The sequence below is a fragment of the Marmota monax genome, unplaced genomic scaffold (assembly GCF_021218885.2).
Source record: "Marmota monax isolate L192 unplaced genomic scaffold, Marmota_monax_Labrador192_F-V1.1 WCK01_AAM20220418_F8-fsc00352, whole genome shotgun sequence".
Lineage (NCBI taxonomy): Eukaryota > Metazoa > Chordata > Mammalia > Rodentia > Sciuridae > Marmota > Marmota monax.
Window position 1 is genome coordinate 22,524 of NW_026694831.1, and position 22,523 is coordinate 45,046.

Sequence of the window (22,523 nt, forward strand, 5' to 3'; positions counted from 1 at the left end):
CCGATGGTCTGTTCTGAACCATGTCAGTCTGTCTCACCTGTCTCCTGGGACCTTGTCTTCTTTTACTGTCCTAAACCCACACCCTCCACGCCTTCTGGGAGTTTCTGAATGGAGTTAGCCCCCTCTTTATCTGCAGACTCAGCATCCAGATTCAACTGGCCATGGACAGAAAACATGCAGATAGACAATGATGTCTGAACATACATAGTCTTCATTTCTTCTCATACATGACCCACTAGACAACACAGCATAATAACTATTTACGTAGCATTTACACAGTGTTTCAGATTCTGAGTCATCTAGAGATGCTTTAAAGTCTACTGTAGGATGCTCTCAGGTTATATGCAACACTACACTATTCCACACGAGGGGGTTGAGCACATGGATCCTGGAATCCGTGGGAATGGGGAGGTCGGAAGCAGTACCCACGGACATTGAGGACTGGGTATAAAAGGATTCATCGTTTACTCTCCAGACTTTTAACAGCTTCTTAGCTCTGCGAAGCACAGGAAAGAGAAATTTTTCCTGCTGTCATGTGCAGCATGAAGTTTAGGGACCATGTTTCATCCCTGTCCTTTTGGGGACTCCAACTTTTACCCAAAGTGGGCTTATTCAAGCATCCCTTCCATTTTTAAAAATAGGATCTTCCTAAGAGACATCTGGTGGTTAAATTTTTTTCCCATGTTTTTATATTTAAAAAGATGATTTTCAGTCTGTGTGTTCTGAGATATGACTTTTGGACTTTGGTGGAATGGGCGCTGTCGGAGGTTCAACAGGGGCCAGCTGTGTCCAGGAAGAATGGCCGGAGTAGAAGGGGAGCCAGTAGAAGCCACATAACTGGGATTCACTTTCCCTTTCGCTCTCTTCTCCTCAGTGGAGAACCCCAGGCCCCCTGATTCTATCACAGGCAGAGAACTAAACACCGGGAGCAGGACAGAAGTCCTGGGGCTCCTGGGAGGAGATGGCTCCCTCCAAGGCTAAGCTCTCGCTCTGTGCTGCTTCCCTACTGCTGCACTAGCAAATTGACAAAGTCTTGGTGAATTGGCACAACATGAATCTATTACCTTACAGATCTGGAGATGAGAAGCCTGACATGGGTCCTAATGGGCCAAATAAAGGTGTCAGCAGGGCAGTGTTCTTTCTGAAGGCTCTCGGGGAGAATCCATTTTCTTGCCCTTTCCATGTTTAGGATGAGGATACCTGCAGTCCTTGGTCCACAAGCGCTTCGTGCAAGTCAGCAATGGCTGTCAAGTCTTGAGAGCTCATATCACATCATTCTGATGCTGACTTTCCTCCACATTTAAGGACTCTCCTCCACATTTAAGGGCTCTCTTTGTTATGTTGATCCACCTAGATCAGGCAGCTTAACACCCCTCTCTCAAGATCAGTCGATTAGCAAACAGCTCCACCCACTCCCTGAATTCTCCTTTGCCATGTAATGTTAGCATATGACAGCTTCCAGGGATGAGGTGGTGGACATGGTGGAGGGGGTCATGTTACTCTGCCTACCATGGAATGTGAAGCGACCTTCCTTCCATTCCTCCAGACTTGCCCTGCTTAATATGGTGGCCATGACCTACCTGTGACTGCTGAGCACTAGAAATGGGGCCAGTCCAAACTAAGATGTGATACTGATGCAAAATGCAATGGATCTTGAAGCTCCGGGATGAGCTAAGTACACTAAATATCGCTGACGGGTTTTATATTGGTTACGTGTTGAAATTGTAGTGATTTAGATATACTGGGTGTTTGCCTAGCTTTTCCTTACTGTGACCAAAAGACTCCCCCCAAAAAAGGATTTAAAGGAAGGAAAGTTTATTGGGTTCATGGTTTCAGAGGTTCATTTAAGTTAACAAACTCAATAGCTCTGGGCTGAAGATGAAGCAGAGCATCATGGTGGAAGGATGAGGTGGGGGAAAGATGCTTTGTTTATGACAGTCAGTAAGCACAGACAGAAAGAGCGCTGCTCACCAGGGGCAAAATATAAACCCAAAGGGCACACTCCTAGTGACCCACCTCCTCCAGTCACACCTGAGCCGCCTGCAGTTACCACCCAGTTAATCCAAATCAGTGCGCCAATCCACCGATCATGTTAAGGGTCTCGTAATCTAGACATTTCACCCCTGGATCTTCCTGAATTGTCTCAGGAACTTTTGGGAGATACCTTATACTTAAACCATATTATTAAAATTAATTCAATCTTTCTCTTATTGCTTTTTGTTAATGTGGGTATTAGAACATTTCAGATTACACGTGTGGCTTGTCTTTTAATTCTATTGGACAACCAATGCTACTCCCAACCATCCATGGATCCGTGACATCTAAACATTGAGCAGATAGTATTTCAGGGAGTGATGGGATCTTCAGCTGACAGCAGGGGGCGCTGTGAAGAACAGATAACGAGGATGAGCTCTCTCTGTGTGTGTGTGTGTGTGTGTGTGTGAGAGAGAGAGAGAGAGAGAGAGAGAGAGAGTTTGGACATGAGCTCAAAAGCTCATGTGTGAGACAATGCAAGGATGTCCAGAGGCCACATGATTGGCTTATGAGAATGGAACCCACCAGTTGTCAGCACCTGATGTGGATTAACTGGAGGACATCTGTAGGCAGGCTGGTGTGGCTGGGGGAAGCAGATCAGTGGGGGCGTTTCTTCTTGGTACCTATGTTGTCCTACGAGCAGAGCTCTCTCTCTCTCTCTCTCTCTCTCTCTCTCTCTCTCTCTCTCTCTCTGCTTCCCGGTTGCCATGACCCGCGCTGCTTCCCCTGCATGTCCTCTGCCATGATGTTCTGCCTCCCTGGGTCCTGGACCTGTGGAATTGACCGACCACGGGCTGAACCTCAGAAATGTGAGCCCAAATAGACGTTTCCTCCTCTAAGTTGTTCCTGTTGGATTGTTTGGTCACGGTGACGTAAAATCTGACTTAAACTGTGTATGTGGGGCGGGGGGGGGGGGCGGTGTCTCATAGGAGACCTCTAGACGGGCTTCAGGAAAACAAAACCCTTCCTTGCTCTCTGTCAAGGTCTGCATGGCTTTTCTTCTCAAGCCAGGAGAGTCCATCCTGGAGACTGTCCACTGTGGAGAACTTCAGGTCATGTCTTTGCCAAGTGTCCCTGAGGATTACCCTGGACGCTATCCTTGCCTCTTCAGAGCACCTCACCTTGACCCCACCCCATCAACCCAGGTCTCTTTCAGCCCATTTTGCTCAGAGCTTCTGTCTCCTTCAGCCCGAGTTCCTCTGTTTTGAGCAAACACTTGCTAAGAAACTAAAGCACGAGGCCAAGCCTGTTGGGTTTTTCCTCAAACACATGGCCAGCACTTGTCCAGAATCAGCTTGTACTTTTCCGACTCAGCTCCACCGACCCCAAGGGTACAGACACCCAGGCCAAGGGGTCCCCGCCCTGCACCAGGCTACACTTCCATGACTGGGAGCTGACTGGTCCCTAGGAGGCCTGGGGGTGAAACACTTCCACTTGAACCCAGTTGTACCCAAGGCTTGGGCAGATCCCTAGCTGCCAAAGACAAGACCCCTATCCCTGTTGGGGTAGCAAGCCTGAGACTTCACGGTGGACCCTCCCTATGTCAAATCAGTGTGACACAAAGCCCTTAGCACTGTGCACGGCCCCCCTTCCAAGCCCTGTCCTCAAAACCTGGCTGGCTTCAGATCAACTGGCTAATTACTCGTGCTGTAATGATCAACCTGCCTAATTTATCACTTCTTTGAACATTTAATTAGCCAGCAGTGCAAGACAATTAGGTTCTGAATTAGGATAAATTAAACTGCTAGCTTAGCAGCTCTGAGGACATGGAAACTATAACCAATTACATCTACAAAAAGATTTGACAGAACTGTCAAAGGCAAGAGCCTGGCAGGGGCCACCAGCTGGCTGTGCCAAGTGTGCTGGAGAATCTCACGGAGCCAGCGGTTCTACATCAGGAAACAGAGAGGTGGGGGCCCACCTGGGGACAGCAGAGCAGGGCTCTGGTTCTAGGATGCCTGTAGGGCTCCTGACGGCTGACATATTATCTAAACTACCAACTAGAAAAATCCAGTAGAGGAAAGGAAAGGGACCGGGGGATGGGAGAGGGAGGGGAGAGGGGAAATACCGGGGGTGATATTGACCAAGTTATATGGTCATACTGTGTGTGTGTGTGAGTATGTAACCACAAACCCATCACCATGGACTGCACCGATGAACATGGAGAAAAACATTAATAGGGCTGTATGTTTGCATCACAGCATTCACAGTGGTTATATTTAAGATCATCATTTTGCCAGCTCTGTCTCATACAGGTGCTTGATCTTAGTTAACTTGGAACGATTCGCACGACCATGTTGTCCGAGGAAGAATATGTAGTAGAGGGCCCCAAACCACGTACAGTTAGCTTTAGAATGGATGGATATTCTTTAAAGTATTAATTTGGATTTTAAACTCTTGAAAAACGTTTTTCCCGTGGCTGTGTTTTAAATGGCTTTGTCAGATCAGTGAGGCACGGAGGCCTTACCACTGAGATGTCACTGTGGTGTCCCCAGGGAGATACTGAAGTGGACGGCAGTTTGGGTTTTATCTTTGCTTTGCTGGTGAGATGCTTCCTGGCTCAGCCATGGGTGTGCTGTGGGGCTTCATTTATAGAAAGCGTAATGAGAGCCCAAGAGAAGAGGGGAGAAGAAGGTAGGGAAGGAGGAATATTTCAGGCTTTATTTCTCCTTTTCCAGGATTTTCCAAGAATGTGGGAGGATCTGAGAGGCTGAGGGGCCAAGAGTAAGATAAGCCACAGCTCCAGCCTCCTGCGGCTCGGTCTGTTCCTGGTGGTGTGGCGTGGTAGGGACAGACCCCTGAAGCTCATGTGGGGAAAGCCTGGTCCCCAGTGCAGCAAGGCTCAGAGGGGGCTTTGGGGCAGTAGTTAGGGCTCCGACCTCACCAGTGGGTTAACCTACTCTTAGCTGAGTGGATTGGTGAGTGGTGACTACAGGCAGGTGGGCTGGGGCTGGAGGAAGCTGGTCACTGGGGGCATGCCCTTGGGAGTCTATGTGTCCCTTCCTCTCTGCGATCTGCTTTCCAGCTGCCATGAGCCGAACAGCCTTCCTGCCCTTGCCCTTCTGCCATGATGATCTGCCTCACTCAAGTCCAGAGCAATGGAGTCCAGCTAATCACGGACTGTGCCTTGGAAGCTCGGAGCCAGAATAAACTTTTCTTCCTCTAATTGTTCTTGTTGGGTAGTTTGCTCACAGAGGTGGTGGGATGACCAGCACGCCTTGCTTGGGACTTAAAATCATTGGTGAAACCTTGTTCGCATCTTTCAGGTTTGGCTGAGCTGTGCCGTGCATTATGAGCAGAGAGTGTGTGTGCCCAGACCTGGTGTTCAAGGACGGCCATGTGCCCCACTCTCCATGGATGTCACGGATCTCAAGTAAAATGAGTTTCAACACAAAAAGGACCAACAAGGCCCTGTGGTTTGATTTGCAATCTTTCTCTTCAATAAACTTCCTCATCATACAAAACTCACGTCAAGAACCCAGCAATGATGGACCACAGCAGACCCCACAGAAACTCAGGAACATTGCAGTTGGTGGAATGAAGAAAATCTCATGGAAGGCGCGTAGGTGCATGATTTACAGCAGCTTTCCGCAGCTGTGAGCTCAGGCATGGACCCAGCCAAGCATGGCCACTCTTCACGCACCTGAACAGAGGGACACGGAGACAACAGGCGAAGATGTTTTTAGTTCCAAAAGGACAATGGTTTGATCACTTCAGGTAGAAGAGTAGCATGCTATGTGTGGGGGTAGGCCAGTGGCAGGTGCAGACAGAACCCACCTAGGTCAGTGAAGAAGCTGACCAGGCAGGGGGCAGCCTGCAAGAGCTGGGCCTGCGTTACCTGGCTGGCTAGCTGCAGCTCGCAGTACATTCCCAGCTTTCAAGGTAAAAAAAAAAAAAAAAAAAAAAAAAAAAATATATATATATATATATATATATATATATAAATAAAATATATATGTATATATACACACACATACATATATATACATATACATATATACATGTATATATATATATATATATACATATATATATATTTATATATGTATGTTTTTGTGTCATATTCCTTGATGTGTGTTTTAGTTATTTTTTGTTGCTTTGGATCGCATCAAGGAAATCAGCAAGTCAACTCTGGTGTACCTGTTGCTGGAGTAAAGTGTCCTGTCTTTCACTAAGTATGTTGGAAGGCAAAGGTTATCCCGGGTGTTAATGGCAGCAAAAGAATTCCTAAATGTTTATGGTAAAGGAGAATCATGGTCATTTGAAATGTCTGGGGACTCGGGATCAAGGAGCAGATGCAGCCTTAGAAAACCGTTCCAGGATCATAGGTCCACACCAGAGTTCTGAAGCAAATGACACAAACCCAGTGCGTCGTCTTCAAGTGCTTGCAAGTGCGCAGTTCATGGACTTATTTAGAACAAACGAGTGGGTTCTGAATCGCATCTCCAGCTCACATCAGATCATCGCTTCCTTAAAACTGCACCAATTAAGGGAAAGAAAAAAATTCCTTCGCAGAGCGATCTGTACATATTAGTCTGGATGCTTTCAAATTAGAGACCCAATGGCAAGTCCCTGTTACCATGAGAACCACAGCATTTCTCTGGTGGTTAAAATTATTAACTTGAAGGACATCACATCTTCTTAGCTCTGCTTTTCCCAGAAGCTCACCTCTTGAAGGTCCCATCACCTCCCAAAGTGAGGAACAGAGAGTCCCTTGGTCCATTTCAAACTATATTGTTTAGCTTCAAAGACAAAATTCTTAGGAGCTGAGAAAGGCAGCCTGGGGAAGAAAAGGGTGAGAAGCTACAAGCAGTCAAAAATCCACAGTCCCTTGACAAACAGGAAGGTGCCCCCAACCTGACCCACAGAGACAAACTCCGTCCCAGGGGACTTTCCCACCACAAGAGAACAAAGGGAGTGGGGACAGTTGAAGTGTGTTTCTTTAAATCATCAGACCGAAGACAGTGAGACCTAGGTGATGTTCAGGAAGATTGCACCCCTTAGTTCTCAGCCAGAGGGGAACTGGGGAGGGCCCTCGGCTCCTCCAGACCCCAACCCTGCAAGGCTGTCCCTGGAGCGCGGCCCAGGGAAGGGTCTGCCGCTTCCCGTGTCTCTAGTCCCTCTCTGGGTTTGGACATGACCGCGTCTCCCACACCCACAGCACCACCCTCAGGGCTGGGTGCTGGTGGGGTTTGGGGTGCGGGGGCACACGCTCCCAGCCCGGCCGTCTTGCCTGTTCTCGAGCTCTGTGCCGACGGAAACCTCCGCGTTGTGCTTTCTAGGTTCACCCGTCCTGCGTGTCGCTGCCCCTGTTCTTTCTGTGGTGCGCTGTCCTTGTGGGTTTGTAAACTGTGGGTGTTTATTTGTGTGGTTTCATGACAGTAAAGACATTCTTCTGTATGTTTTTGTGTCATATTCCTTGTTTGTGTGTTTTAGTTATTTTTTGTTGCTGTGACCAAAAGACCTGTCCCTAACAACCTGGGGCTCACGGTTCAGAGGCCTCAGTCCATAGATGTCCGGCTCCGTGGCTCTGGGCCCAGGTGCAGCAGAACATCATGGTGGAGGCGCGGGGAGGCAGGAAGCAGCTCAGGACATGGAGAGGTCAGGGAGCAGAGAGGCAGGGCAGGGAGGTACAGGGAAGACGTACCCTTCTAGGGCACATCCCCAGCGACCCACCTGTCCAGCCACCCCCACCCACCTACAGTCACCAGCCCATTCAAACAGGACGACTGATTGGTCACAGCTCTCATAATCTAATCGTTGCACCTCTAAACACTCCTGCATTAGCAGAAGCTTTGGGGGCCACCTGGTATCCAAGCCCTAGCAGCATTTATATCTAGGAGTGGAACTGCCAGGCCACAGAAATGTCCTGTCAGCTTCAGTTGTTTAGTGGTAAAGTCATTTGGAGTTTTGCTCGGCATTTGGGTTATGAATACACATTTGTGACTCTTTCTGTGAGTGGTTTGGAAAATGAGTCTGTGTTGTTAGCCACTGGATATTACAGTGGACAGGCTTTTGTCTCAGTGTCCGCTGGAGTCCCCAATCCACAGGAGGCTAGCATCTCACACCCCTGGCCAGTGCTAGACCCTTGGGATGGTCTGGAATTTCAGTGCAGGTGAACAATGGGGCCTTGAGCCTCCCAGCCCAGCACTCACATAGGGGTGCCCAGATGGACAGTCCAGCTTGGAGAAGGTGGATATGGGAACTGAGCTGAATCTCAAAGGAAGTGTCCCCATGCCACGGAAATCAGGAAGCGCCCATGAGCCATCTCAGCTCCTGGGTGACCGTCCTGTGGCTCAAGCCTTTGTCCAATGAGTGAGGTGAGCCAGCGCAGGGACAGCCGGTGGGGTCGTGCAGCTCCAGCCAGCTCCCGCCCAGGCCAGCCCCTAACTGCTGCCCTTCTAGAGGCACTGAGCCCAACACAAGGAGGGGCTTCTCTTTCTCAGGGTAGCCTCAGTTGTCCCTTGAACGTTACCTGCTTCCTAAATAGACCTCGCCCCCCCCCCCATTCAGACACGTGCCACGAACCTTGCAGCCTGAGTTGAATTTCCCCTTCTCTCTGGGAGCTCCTTGAACCCTTCCCTGGAGATATCCCTTGTCCTGTGACAGTGGCCGTGGAGTATTTAGGGATGAGGGCTTCAAGCAGCGGCTCGGCAAGGTCCCCACGGGCTTCCCAGAGCGCATTTGCACAAGTAGCTGAGAGTGAAGCTGTGGTCACGCGGGGAGTTGGCACACCTGTTCTGTGAGCAGGGCAAAGATCCAGGGTTTCCTGGAGCAGGTGTGGGTCCTGGGGACAGAAGGACAAGTTCAGCAGGAAGATGGTACAGGAGGCCAGACCAAGCCTGGACGCCATCGATGGCGAGGTTCTTGGTACCCCGAGCCCCTGATTCAGCAGTGCAGACACTTCAGGGCCGCAGGGAGGAAACAGGGTTCAGGCGCAAGCTCATGGGTGCAGACACCTCAGCTGGCCTGCTGTGACGGTTCATCTCACATGACAGTTCAGCTGGGCCACGGCAGAGCCAGATGTGGCAGTGGACATTGTTTCTGGGTGTGTCTTGTAGAGATCAGCCTTTGACTTGGCGCAGGGAACGAGGTACACGGCCCTGCTTCATGTGGGTGGGAGCGTCCACTCTGTCCAGACCTGAATAGAACAAGGGGCAGTGGAGCAGGGACTCGCCCCTTTCCTGCCTCACCTCTTGAGGCAGAACGTCTCCTGCCCTCCTCTCTGGCCCTTGTTCTGGCATTTGCACCCTCAGCTCCTCTGGTTCTCGGATCTCTGAGCTTGCGCTGGATGACCCACAGGCCCCCAGGATCCCCAGCTGGGAGACAGAAGTAGCTACTGGCCCTTGTCAGCCTCCACAGTTATGAGAGCCAGAATTACATACGTGGGTATCACATAGATGTGTGGCCTTGGGGATGTGCTTGTGATGTAGACACAGGGATCTACTGCTCCTGTTTCTCTGGGGTCCCTGATGACCATGCACGTGTTGTCTGAGTTCCTTGGATGACAGCCAAGAACACTTTCAAGTTGGAGCCTTGAACTTGAGGAAGATGAGCTAGAGTCATAATTCCCAACCTGTGGGTCCCAGGTCACCAAGGCACTGTGGGGTGTGAGTGTGTGTGTGTGTGTGTATGTGTGCAGTGGGCAGGGGAGCAGAATTGAGCTCAGAGCAACAGTAAGAAGTCCAGATATTTCCATCCATCTTGTGACCAGGTATTTCCAGTAAACCAGGTTAGTAAAATACGGAATAGCCCATGGCATTCAACACGTGTGCAATAATGTGCAAGATATTCAAACGCAGTATTGGATTTTTCATAGCACTGTGCTATTATGTGATTCCCAATCACAAATATTATCATGCGGGGACCTACACTTTCTCATTTTGCTTTGTTCCTTGAAAGAGAGGTCCTTAAACCAGATAAGAAGACACATGTACCCAGGATCACGGTGCCATTGCATTCACACTCACAGCCATTTAGCCAGCATGCAGGCTGCCAGATAAAACCGCGAGGTACTAGTGGGATGAATTGAAAATTGTCATTCCGTCAAACTTAGTGACAACATTATCTGCAGATCTTAGAAAAATCAGCTCAGAAAAATCCCTGGTTGGTAGTGATCCTCTCAGATAGATTGAAATCTTTCCAGGCTATTCCTCGGGGCTCATCAATCAAGGGCAGTTGTCATGGTGAACAGTGGAATAGATGGTTTCCATTTAATTATCTTCAGCCCTCTAGATATTGAAAGCACTTGGGGACAGCAGGCTTCGCTGGCCCAAGTCCCTTCAGCTGAAATAGAGATAGCGCCTTCCCCACCCCACCTCTGCCTGGAGGCGTTCATTCATTCATTCCTGGATCAATAAATATGCACCAAGATCCTACTGCTGAGGGACACGGGGCTTCTGCTGAGATGCCTCCATAGGAATGGCGGCTGCCGACTCCGACCTCACACCCTGCATGCTGGCCGACCCATCCGCAGTCATGGAGATTGTGACACTGTGCTTTTTGCTGATAGGAGGGTGCTCAGGACTGTGAAGGACCATTGGTGCTGGCCAAGTGGACGGAGCTTGGAGTTGAGTCTCAGATGACCGACAGTTCACATAGGGTCTGGCTGAGGGAAGAAATCCCGGCCCGATTCCTTCCAAAGCCCTTGAGGGAGTGTCCACCCCTTTGGGGGCAGCAAGCGAAGGAAGTGGGCACCTTCTGACCAAGAGGGGAGACCAGTGGGAAGGAAGCAATTGGGTCTGAGGAGCAGCAGGCAAAGTGCTTGACAGGGAAGAAGGAAGTCCACTGGGTGGTTCCTGGGGCAGCACTGTGATCTGCATCTCCCATTCAGCAATGTCAAGGTCACGACACAGAAGAGGAAAAGCTTGTCCAAAAGAAGCAGGGTTAGGGTGGAGCCTACTCACAGTGGCTTCCATCCACCCATCCACCCATCCATTCACTCATCCATCCATCCATCCATCCATCCACCCAACCACCCATCCATCCACCCATCCACATATTCACCCACCCATCCATCCACCCACCCACCCATCCACCTATCCACTCATCCATCCATTCACCCACCCACCCTTCCATCCATCCAACCACTCAATCACCCACCCACCCATCCATCCACCTATTCACCCATCCACCCACCCACCCATCTATCCACCCATCCGCTTATCCATCCATCCACCCACCCACCCATCCACCCACCTACCCAACCACCCACCCATCCACCCATCCATCCATTCATCCACCCATCCACCCACCTACCCATCCATTCACCCACTCATCCATCCATCCACCCACCCAACCACCCATCCATCCATTCATGCACTCATCCATCCACTCACCCAACCACCTACCCATCCATCCACCCATCCACCTATTCATCTACCCATCCATCCATCCACTCACCCATCCATCCACCCATCCACCCATCTATCCACCCATCCATCCATTCACCCATCCACCCACCCACCCACCCATCTGCTCACCAGCAGGTGTTTCTGGGCACCTGTCTCACCGGGGACACACCCTAAGCAAATAACATCATGAGTTTTTATTCAGCTGTGAATGTGGATCATGCTACCCAGAAAAAGGCCATGCTATGACCCAAAGGTGTCCCTCCAAAACTCAGCTGTCGTCAGGGTGACCAAGATGGGGGCTTGTCAGGGATGCTAGGCCGTGAAGCTCCTTGCTCCTGACACATTTGGGAGTCCTTGGAAGAGGCTTGTTGAGGGGGTGCCTCTCTCACCTCTGCCCTCTGCCATGTCAGCGCCTCCTGCCAAGGAGTTTCTGTTCCTGCTGGCACCTAGGAAGTCTTCTCTTACCGTGTCCCTGGTGGCCAGTGTGCCCCAGGACAGGACTGCCTATGCCCCACCGCCATGTCCACATCCCTGGATGCTGCTGCCTTTGCAGAGCCATCCAGCAGATGGCATGAGATGGGAACACCAGGCCCTAGAGGCTCAAGCCGTGGACAGAAGTGATAACTGGGCCCCGTGTGCCCACTGCTCCCCTTGCTCAGCATTTGCTGCAGACTTAAAGGACACCCTGATTCCTCGCGTTCATGCTAATTGCCATTCTCCATACGTCTCCCCCTCCCTCCCTGCTGGCCCCGCATTCCTGCCTGGGCATGGCCTAGGGATGGAGGACTGCCCTCTGGACTTGGTGTCCCCGCCCGGGAGCTGTAGGGGAACTCTGTGAGGCTCTTTCTCCTCCTGGGGTGGCATCTCAGCTTGCACCTTGCAGGAGAAGAACCCGGGGCGGCCTCAGGCCAGGTTTGCCCCAGGACCCCAGGGACAGCACAAGATCAGGCTCCCAGAGCAGAGCGATGGCCAGGCAGGCATAAGACATGGGCCACGATGCCAAGGCCAAGGGCACTGCTCGCATAAACCTGCCTCCTGTGTGAGGGACCTGTGTGGGCAGGTCTGACCGCTAGACACGGGCCCTTGTCTGGGCTGGGCATGTGGTTTAGAGGTGCAGCGCTTGCCCGCCTCGCATGCATGAGGCCCTGGGTTCGAGCCTCGGCACTGAAAAGAAAAGGAAAAAAGCATCCTGGGAACAGCTCCCAGTGAACACGCACGCACAGCGCCCTTCACCAGGTGCAGGAGCGGGTTTGCTGCCGCCCTGGAGCTGCGGCCCCCGTCAGCCTCAGAGTCTCCAAACGATTAGCTGCGGCTCATCTCGGCTGCCAGGGCACCGTCAGAGTTTGCACCGGCGATCTCCCCGCCACAGAGCTTCGGGAAGCTGGCCCTGATGCTAGTTGTGAGTTATCCTTTCTCTTTGCCAATAGCTGGCCTCAGAGCGAGGGTGAGCCGAAGGACCCTGGGCAGACAGTGGGGGCTCCTGGGCCCAACTTGGGCCCTCCAGTCTCTCCTTTCCCCGGGAGTTGTGGAGGCACGTCTGACCCTGTCCCCAAAGTTCACACATGGAAGCCCCACATGGGTCTTCGGGAAGTGATGAGGTCATGAGGATGGGTCCTCACGACAGGGATGAGTGTCCTCAGGAGAGACAGGACAGAGCTGGCTCCCTCTGCAGTGCCAGGAAGCTGGGAGTGGCCTGGCTGTCCCCAGCCATGCTGTGCCCTGACCTTGGCCTTGCAGCCTCCAGAACTGTGAGAAATACATGTTTGTTGTTTGGGCCACTTACTCTGTGATAGCCTTGACATCTTGATGACACCATGCCAGTTCCCATCTCAAGAGAAATGGTAGTCAAGAAGGAGCGGAATGGAAACAGGATTTACTGGGGGAAAGTGTCCCCATCGGGTGAAGGAGGGTGGACCAGGAGTTGTGGGGAGAGCCTTCGGTTCCCTGGACAGGTCTGACATCTGGGGACAGGAATGGGAAGGCAGGGAGAGCCCTCGGGCATGGCACGGCTCTGCCAGAGTGTTGGGCAGGCCAGTGGGGATTCCATGCATCAACACTGGACACTCAAGATAGCAGCCTTATGATCCTGCTATAGAGGTCCCAAGCCATCGGTTCTGCACAATTCTACTGGAGTATGGGGGACACACTGCAGGAGAGTCTATCAGAGTGTGAACCCCAGGAGAAAGGACCTGGTCGTTAGTTATCCCAAAGCTGCCTACCTGGCACCCGGAGGAGCCCAGCAGAAACAGCCTGGCCCTTGCACCTGGCTCTGCTAGCCATGAGCATGGGCTCCTGCCCATTTCCTGTGTGGCCTCCATGTGAACGGTGCAGGGGACCTGAGGTTTCACCTCCAGGGCTGGCCGCCAGCCTCCCCCCTCACAGTGAGCTCCAGAAGGCAGGTCTGGGCTGTCACCTCCTGGCTTCCGTTCCCTCCATTCCCTCCATACGCAGACCTGAGAGTTTTCATCTCCACCAGCTCAGCTCCCTGAACCCTGGGTGTCATGTCAGATTGGAACACAGCCTTGCTCAGACCAGGGAGCAGGAGCACAGAGAGACTCAAGGACTCTTGGGAGAGGACAGCAGCAGGACTGAAGAGTTAGAGTGAAGGCTTCTAAAGGCCAAGTCCAGGGCTTTCTGCTTTGTGCTGGGAAATCCCCACGAATTCAGCCCTCGGTGTGAGGGGGCTGGGCGAGCGCAGGCCGGACGGCTTAGGCACACCGGTATCTACACGGCAGGTTCCTGGGGCTGCACTGTGGCTGCTGTGACAACAGCTTTGGGGTCCTAATTATGCGTTGGTTAGGCTAAAAGTAAAGACTACCCTCCATTCCCCGATACCCACGAGGACGGGCAGGAGGGAGGCTTAAGCGCATCCGGCAGGGGTGCCCTCTGCACGTGGGACCTGTGGTGGTGCACACCTGTTCTGCGATAGTCTCCACATCTCTCCCACGGCTGCGAGGCAGATTTTAATGTCCCCATTGTAAAGCTAAAAATGTCGAGAAGTCACATGAAGTATGTCGTGGGGCAGAACTTAGCCCCTGATGCCTGAGCCCAAGTTCATTTCTCTTTCTCCTGTGGGAAGCTACTTTTTAGTTCCAGTATTTTAGTTTGCTAGTGGCGACCAAGTGGGGGGTGAGAAATCCAAGCCAGAAGTGTCTGTTGAAGTTACTGCTGTCCCGGGTCCAGTTAGCAGCTTTGGATCTGCTGTCAGGTTGTCCTAGGTCTTGGGAAGGAATGTGAGTCTCCTCCGGGGACCTGATTCATATTGACTAGACCCACAAGAGACTGATGGACAAGCCTGAAGGGCAGTCTATTCCTTAGCAAGGGAGCGAGCAGGATTCCCAAGTCCATCCTCCAGGCTCTCTGGTTCCCAGAAGTCTGTGAGGTTGAGTTGATAAATATGAAATCAAAACCAGAGTGGCTGGGATGGAAATTTGAAGAATCTTCCACAGCTCCTCCCCCACGTGTTGGAAGTGTTTCAGTGTTTCTCCTCTTTAAACACAACTGAGTAGGTATCACCCGGTTTTGCTCATTGCCTTGGTTTTTACCAGACTTTTCCTGATACTTTCTCTATATAGAAATGTATTTTCCCTTCAGATGCCTCAAAGGCCTTATCAGAATTGCTTAGGTGAACAATTTCCTCCAATACGTAACCAACCAACTGCAATTTCAGGACCTGCTCTTACTGGTTTAGCCCGGAGACTCTCTTGTCTTCTAGCTGATTTCACAAACCATTACCTTATCCATTTCATGTGGTGTTCTCTGTCTAGTCCCTACAAGACCTCACCTTTTGGGGTCGTAGATGCTACCTGACCCCTGTACACTCTCACTGAAGTGATAAAATCTGTTTTAAACTGCAGCTTTTGAAGCAGTCACGGGCCCTAACTTAAGAGCAGCCCATCTGTACACACATCTAGCATGAACTCCACCTGGAGCAGGAATGGGGAGAGCTTCTCCAAAGGTAACGAGCTTATTCAGGAAGAACCAGTGGACACACACCTGTGGGTTCATTCAGGTAGGGAGAGGCAGAGAGAGGTATTAATGGTAAAATAAAAATGGGATTTGCATAGATTGCTTTGATACAATGACCTGGGCCCGAGGATCACTGGGGGGTGGTGCAACCAAGGCTGGCCGACGTCTTCATGAGTGTTTCTGTGTATGGCAGCAGTGGCCTCTGTGCCAGGCAGGTTTCTGGCAGGGTCCTGTGTGAGAGCTCTTACTCAGGCACGAGTGCATGAGACCCCTCCTCCATATTTATTTTTGTTAGGGTTTGACATGAGCAACTCCGTTTTCTTTTAAGCAGGATAAGAGTTCAGAGAGATTCTTTTTTTTTTCTTTATTGATTTAAAAAAATGACAGTGGAATGCATTACAATTCTTATTACATGTATGCAGCACAATTTTTCATACTCTGGTTGTATATAAAATATGTTGACACCCAATTCATGTCTTCATACGTGTACTTTTTGGATAATGATGTCCATCACATTCCACCGTCCTTGCTAATTCCCTGCCCCTCCCTTTCCCTCCCATCCCTCTGCCCTATCTAGAGTTCATCTATTCCTCTCATGTTCCCCCTCCCTACCCCACTATGAGTCAGTCACCTTATATCAGAGAAAATATTCGGCATTAGTTTTTTGGGGGATTGGCTGACTTCACTTAGCATTATCTTCTCCAACGCCATCCATTTACCTGCAAATGCCATGAGTTTATTCTTTTATTGCTGAGTAAAATTCCATTGTGTATATATGCCACATTTTTTTAGTACATTCATCCACTGAAGGGCATCTAGGTTGGCTCCACAGTTTAGCTATTGTAAATTGTGCTGCAATAAACATTAGAGAGATTCTTTCTCTTAGGACTTGGAAGTGAGAAATAGAGATCAAGGGACCATTTAAGGGACCATCAAGCTTGGGGGAGCTTGACGGTGACAGGTCAGGAGATGAGGGGATGCTCACTTTCTTGGTCCCCAGGGATGCCGGCACAAGAGCCACAAATGGAGATGAACTGTATCACAGTCCTGGAGGCCAAGGTGTAGACACAGTGGGCCCCTCTGATGCCTAAATCTGCTCCTGGCCTCTCTCCTGGTTTCCGGTGGCCTCAGCCTTTCTCAGCTTCAGAAGGGCTCCTCCCAGAATCTTCCCATGGCTTCCCCTCTATACACATCTGTTTCTGTGTCCGACTTCCCCCTTTTTATAAGAATACCAGTCAAATGGCTCATCTGTCCTAATGACCCCTTTTTATTTTGCTTATCTCTATAAAGACCTTATTTCAAATAAGGTCACATTCTGAGGTTCTGAGGGCTAGAACTTCAACACAGCTTTGGGAAAAACACAATGCAACTAATAACTCCTCCTTTAGAGCCAAACTCAGAAAGCAAGTCTGGGAGGAGCCCAGGGAAGTGTTTGTGGGTCCATGGGCTTTAGTGACGAGGCCCTCTTGGTCTCGGCATTGGATCTGTCTTTTGACTTACTGTCCTCTCAAGGCAGCCTCAAGATCATGGCCACAGGTACCTCTGCGAAACAGCCTCAGCTGGGCCATCTGTGGGGGCATAATAAGGTACAATATGGGGAGGGGACTCCCACAATCGCCCCTTCTTTCTTAAAGTGACTACGAATTGTCTACCTCTCACAATGAAGGGATTTTAGTAAGGTTTCCTTTAGGACCTAGGTTACTGTCGCTGTTCCTTAATAGGGCCAGAGCCCACTGCCCAGGAATCAAGTGCAGGAATAGAAGTTCTGAACCGGCAGTTACATTCCCGTTCTGGCCTCCACACTGCCAGGACTCAGCTGTGTGACCCTGGGCTTCAGTCCCTTCATCTGTCAAACAGGGGCTCTCCCGAGCTATGCAATTCTGTGATTTTATCATAATTGATCAATTAAGCCCAAATAGTCCCTCCGACAGACAGCCTCAAATATGCACTTTAGAAAATGCACTAACTGGGTTAATCGTGTGCCCATAAAGTGAGAGTTGATTATCCAGCGCTCTGGGAAGCAGACCAGAATTTCTCTCCCAAATGTGAGATTTACTTTAAGCTTAAGTTATTTTTAAAAAGGAGACAAAACGATATCATCCCTGTATTAATTTGTAGAGGTGGAAAAAAAGATTTCTGCCAGTCTCGAGTCTTAGATAAATACACAAGAATAATACTAACCTTCCTGGAACGGCACTGAGGGGTAGATACTTGCTGAACAAACGCTATTTATTCCAAGAAAGCTGCTCTCCGGGACTTTTGATTGTGATGGTGAGTGGCCAGGCAAGGCAATTATGGCTCTTCTTCTATTTTTAGTCTCAAAATACCTTAGAAATCTTGCCATGGGACCCAACGGTCAGGAAGAGCCACCTGGCACCAGGTGGGAAGGGCCCCGGGGTAGAGGTCTCTAAAGAGATGAATCTCAGGCAGGCCTGGGTGGGAGCAGGGAGAAGGAGCTGTCTGTGCCCAGGACCTCCAAATCCTGCTGTCCCCTTAAGACCCTCACAGCCTAAAGCAGAGGATACCCGGGTAATCAATGGACACCCAGGTAATCAAATGGTTCCAATTGAGTTGTGAGGGTTGGATCTGGAAAGACCCCCAAAGCTGAAGGCCTGGTCCCCAGTGAAGCGACATTCTAAGGTGGGCTGTGGGGAAGCGATTGGATCACAAGGGCTGAGCTGCCTACTGGGCGGTGTGGACCGGGACTTGCTGAGGGAGAGTGTCCTCGGGGGCGTGCCCTAGGGATTCTCCTCTGCCCCTGGCGCTCTCTCTCTCTCTCTTTCTCTCTCTCTCTCTCTCTCCTTCCCAGCTGCTACAGGTGAGCAGACCTGTCCACCACACCCTTCCTCCATGATGTCCTCCCTAGTCTCAGACCCCAAGCAACGTAGGCGGCCGACCATGGACTGAAACCAGGAGCCCAAACAAATCCTCCCTCCTTAAGCTGGTTTTTCTCAGGTATTTGTTAGTGAGGAAACCCCGATTCCCAGGAGTACACTGGTTTCTATCAAGTCCACAGCTAACAGCAGGAATGACCGGGTGTGTTAGAGCAAGTCTAGGGAACTGAGCGTCATGCGCCAACTCAACACCACTTCTTGTAAGATATTTAGTTTGTTTTTTTACTCACTATTAAAGGTTAAGTGAAAGGCAGATGCCAAGTCCTATGCGGTGTACCCACCGTATAAATGTTACACTACACATAGCACATGCACACGTATATATTTATACAAGTGCCGTAGACTTCTAGAGTTCACATGTGTGCACGTGTGGATGTGTAGTACAGGTGACTGAACCTGTACTACATAGCTTGAGACATTCCACAGATTGTGCTAAATTCTCTATGCACCATATGCCATTTAAGTCTTTTTTTTTTAATGTGAAATAGATCATATGTACAAAACGTGGCTCTAGCATGTCCATGATGTAACTCGTAAACACAAACAGAAACCCATGTCCTTTCCTCCCAGCCTAGGCTGTGACCCCAGCAAATCTCCCGCCTTCTGCCTGCCTCAGAATTAGCTGCTGTCCTGAAATCTGTGCTGACAAATGTCTTGCACGTGTTGTTTACTTTTATTGTGATTAAACAACACACAACATGAGAGCAACGTCCTCAAATCCAGGGGTACGCTGCAGTGTCTGATCTGGGTGCAGGTCATAGGCAGACCCCTGGGCCCTTTGCATCTTGCAGAATGGACATTTCCTACCTGTGTACATCTCTGCAGCCCCTCCTCCAGCCCTGGAAGCCACTTCCTGCTTCTGTGGCTTTGACTCCTTTAGATGGCCCGCGAGCGGAAGCAGGCTGCGTTGTCCATAAGTCTTGGTGTTCCTCCTGCTATCACAAATGCTAGGAGAGTCCATTGTGTATATGCCACACTTGCTTTGTTCACTCCTCTGCTGATGGACATCTAAGTTACTCCTGCATCGATCGCAAATAACATTGCAAAGAACAGAGGGAGACAAATGTCCCTTCAAGATCCATACAATGTATCCTGACATGGTTTCTCTGGGAGGCCTGTCCTGAAATGGGATGGCTGCATCACGCACGGGTTCTGGTTTTGATCCGTGAGGAAGTTCTGTGCTGTGTCCCACGGCAGCTGGCCCTCTGCATTCCGACCGACAGGGCATGAGGAGGGCTTCTCCACACCCTCCACAACCCTTGCCACTTTTTCACATATTTATTTATGATTATGGTGTCAGCCACCTCTCAGAAGCAATCAGGTACCTGGGGAAGGGAGAGTAGAGTTTGGAGGAATCTGCAAACAGAGAAGAGTCGAGAGTATTGCAGATGGCCCTGTAGCTGTGCAGGTGACCACAGCAGGGCCTGGAAACCCTGGCCCTCACACCCTGCCGGAGGTCAGGGAAGACTGGCTGCAGGTGCGGAGTTTGTCTGGATTCTATTCCCTGTTTCCTTGGCTTCCTGGCTATTCATGTTATTGCTCCTATGAAATATCTCTTTCCAATTTTTGCTCTTTTCCTATGAGTTACTTTTTCCTCTGAATGGTCTCCAGTTCTGAATTCATGTTGAATATCAGTTCTTTACTTTTAAGTTCATGCAAGGCTGACAGCGTCTCCCAGGTTGGGGTTTTCCTCCCCATCTGCTTGTGCTGTGTCTGGAGGAGACGAGGGGGGGCCTCACTGGAGTACTGCTGGGCTGGTCCAGTCCTTGCTGCATGATGTGACCCTTTGGGTCCTGGAAAGCTGTTCACCTCTGAGATCACCCACATTGTCTCCTGTATTTAATCCTAAATGTGTTAAAGTTTTGCCCTTTTGCATTGTGTGATATATATATATATATATATATATATATATATATATATAATTTAAAATATCACATAATATAGTATATATACTATAATATTTATAAATTATTTTATATAATTATATATAATTACTATGTGATATTTTAAATTATTATATATTTATATATTACATATGATTTAGCTATACTATATATAATAATTATGCTTTATAAGTATATAATTATAATTATACATTATAAGGTACTATATATAATTTTATATATATATAGACATGTGATAATTTAAATTTATATATATTTATATATTATATAATTAATATATTATATATAGTTTAGCTATACAGTATATATAATAATCATACTTTATAATTATACATTGTATGGTACTATATATTATGTATAATAACAATATAAGTATTTCATCATATATTGATTTATTGCATACAATTTGGTTTACACACACATAGTGTGAGGTAGGGATCCAGTTCCATATTTCCCCACATGGATAGATGATTGGCATCACTATTTATTGAGCAGTGAACTTTTCCTCATTGTCCTGCAGTCTCGATGTTGATGTATAATGATTGTTCCATACACAGGTGTATCCTTTTCTGGGCCTTCCACTGATCCGTTCTGCTCCATGAGTCCATTCGTCTATTTCTGGGCCAGGTCCACATGGTCTTAATAATCAGAGCCTTACAAGAAGTATTAATTTTTGATCCAACTTCCCCCTCTTATGCATCTTTGTTTTATTTTATTTTGGGAGGAGAAATTCACCCCTTCTTTCTGCCACATTAATTTTCACAAACAGCTTAGTATGTCTGGTATTGGCATTGCATTGAATCTGTAGATCAATGTTGGGAGAATTAAAATCTTCACAATATTCATCTCCAAACATGGCAGATATCTCCCTTTATTTACGTCTTTTTAAGGGTTTTCAACTTTTAATGTTTTGTTAGTTTCATTCTTATGGAACACCTTTTATCAGTTTCGTAAAATGATATTTTTTCAATTTCACTTCTTGTTTCTTGCTAATATGTAGAAGTTCAGTGGACTTTTTTAGTGTTTCTATGTGGAAAACTTGCCAAATTTCCTACCAAATGAATAACTTGCCTGTAGATACTTTAGATGTTACCACAGATAATATTATAAACTTATGACCATCACGAGTTTTGTATCTTACTTCCCAATCTTTTTTAAAAACGTATAGAACTGACCCATAAAAACAGAAATGTTAATAATGTAATATCATGCACATTTTAATTCATGTGTATATTGCATAACATTTAAATCATGTTAAACATATTTATATCCTCAAACATTTATCATTTAAGATCCTCTATCCTAGCTTTCTGAACCACAGATATAGTCACTCTACTCTACTCTGGCAACCACAGTTTTACTCTCAACTTCTATGACATCAACTTTTTTAGATTCCACATGCGAATGTGTTTGGGCAGTAGTTGTCTCTCTGTGTCTGGCTTGTTTCACTTAATGAAATGATCTCCCATCCCCTCAGTGTTGCTAAAAATGACAGGATTTCATTCTTTTTATGGCTGAATAGAATCCCATGGAACATTGAATGTGGGCCACATTTTCTTTATCCATTCATGGACATTTGGGCCATTTCCATTGCTTGTCTCTTGTGAACAGTGCTGTAGAGAACACAGAGTGCAGATGTCTCTTCAACATACTGATTGCACTTCTAATCTTCAGATTTTTTTTCTTGTCTTATTGCATTGCCTTGGGTCCTTAATATTATCATGACTAAAAGTGATGCTAGCAGACACTCTTGAGTGTGTGTGTGTGTGTGTGTTCCAGTTGAAGGAAATCTCTCTTTTAAAAAATATTTATTTTTCAGTTTTTGGTGGACACAACATCTTTATTGTATTTTATGTGGTGCTGAGGATAGAACCCAGCACCCTGAGCATGCCAGGCGAGCGCACTACCACTTGAGCCACATCCCCAGCCCTGAGGGAAATCTCTTTAATCCTTAATTTCTCAAAGGCTCTGATATGTGATTAGCATCAGATCCACATATGGATGGCTTTTTCCCATACAATTTTAATATTCTCAAATTCTAGTTGAGATTTGTTTTGAGTCTTTCTGATAATTTTGGAAGTCTCTGTCTTCTTCAGTTTTTTTTTTTTTGAGTGTATTAAACCTACTTTGTCTTCGTGGTGCTCTTGGTGACTCCAGTTTCTGCACTCCTCCTCAGACTGATTCCAGGCTCATTTCTGTTTCCTCCCCTCACAGTGGCCTGTTACCTCCAGAAATCTGGTTGCTTATTCCAGATTTCAGGCAAGTTCCCTGTGGGAATCTTCTTTAACCTAAACGCTTGAGTTTAAATTTTCCAGCATATTCATAATATAATAAGAATGAGGTCCATGTCCTCATTAAGTATTTTTCCT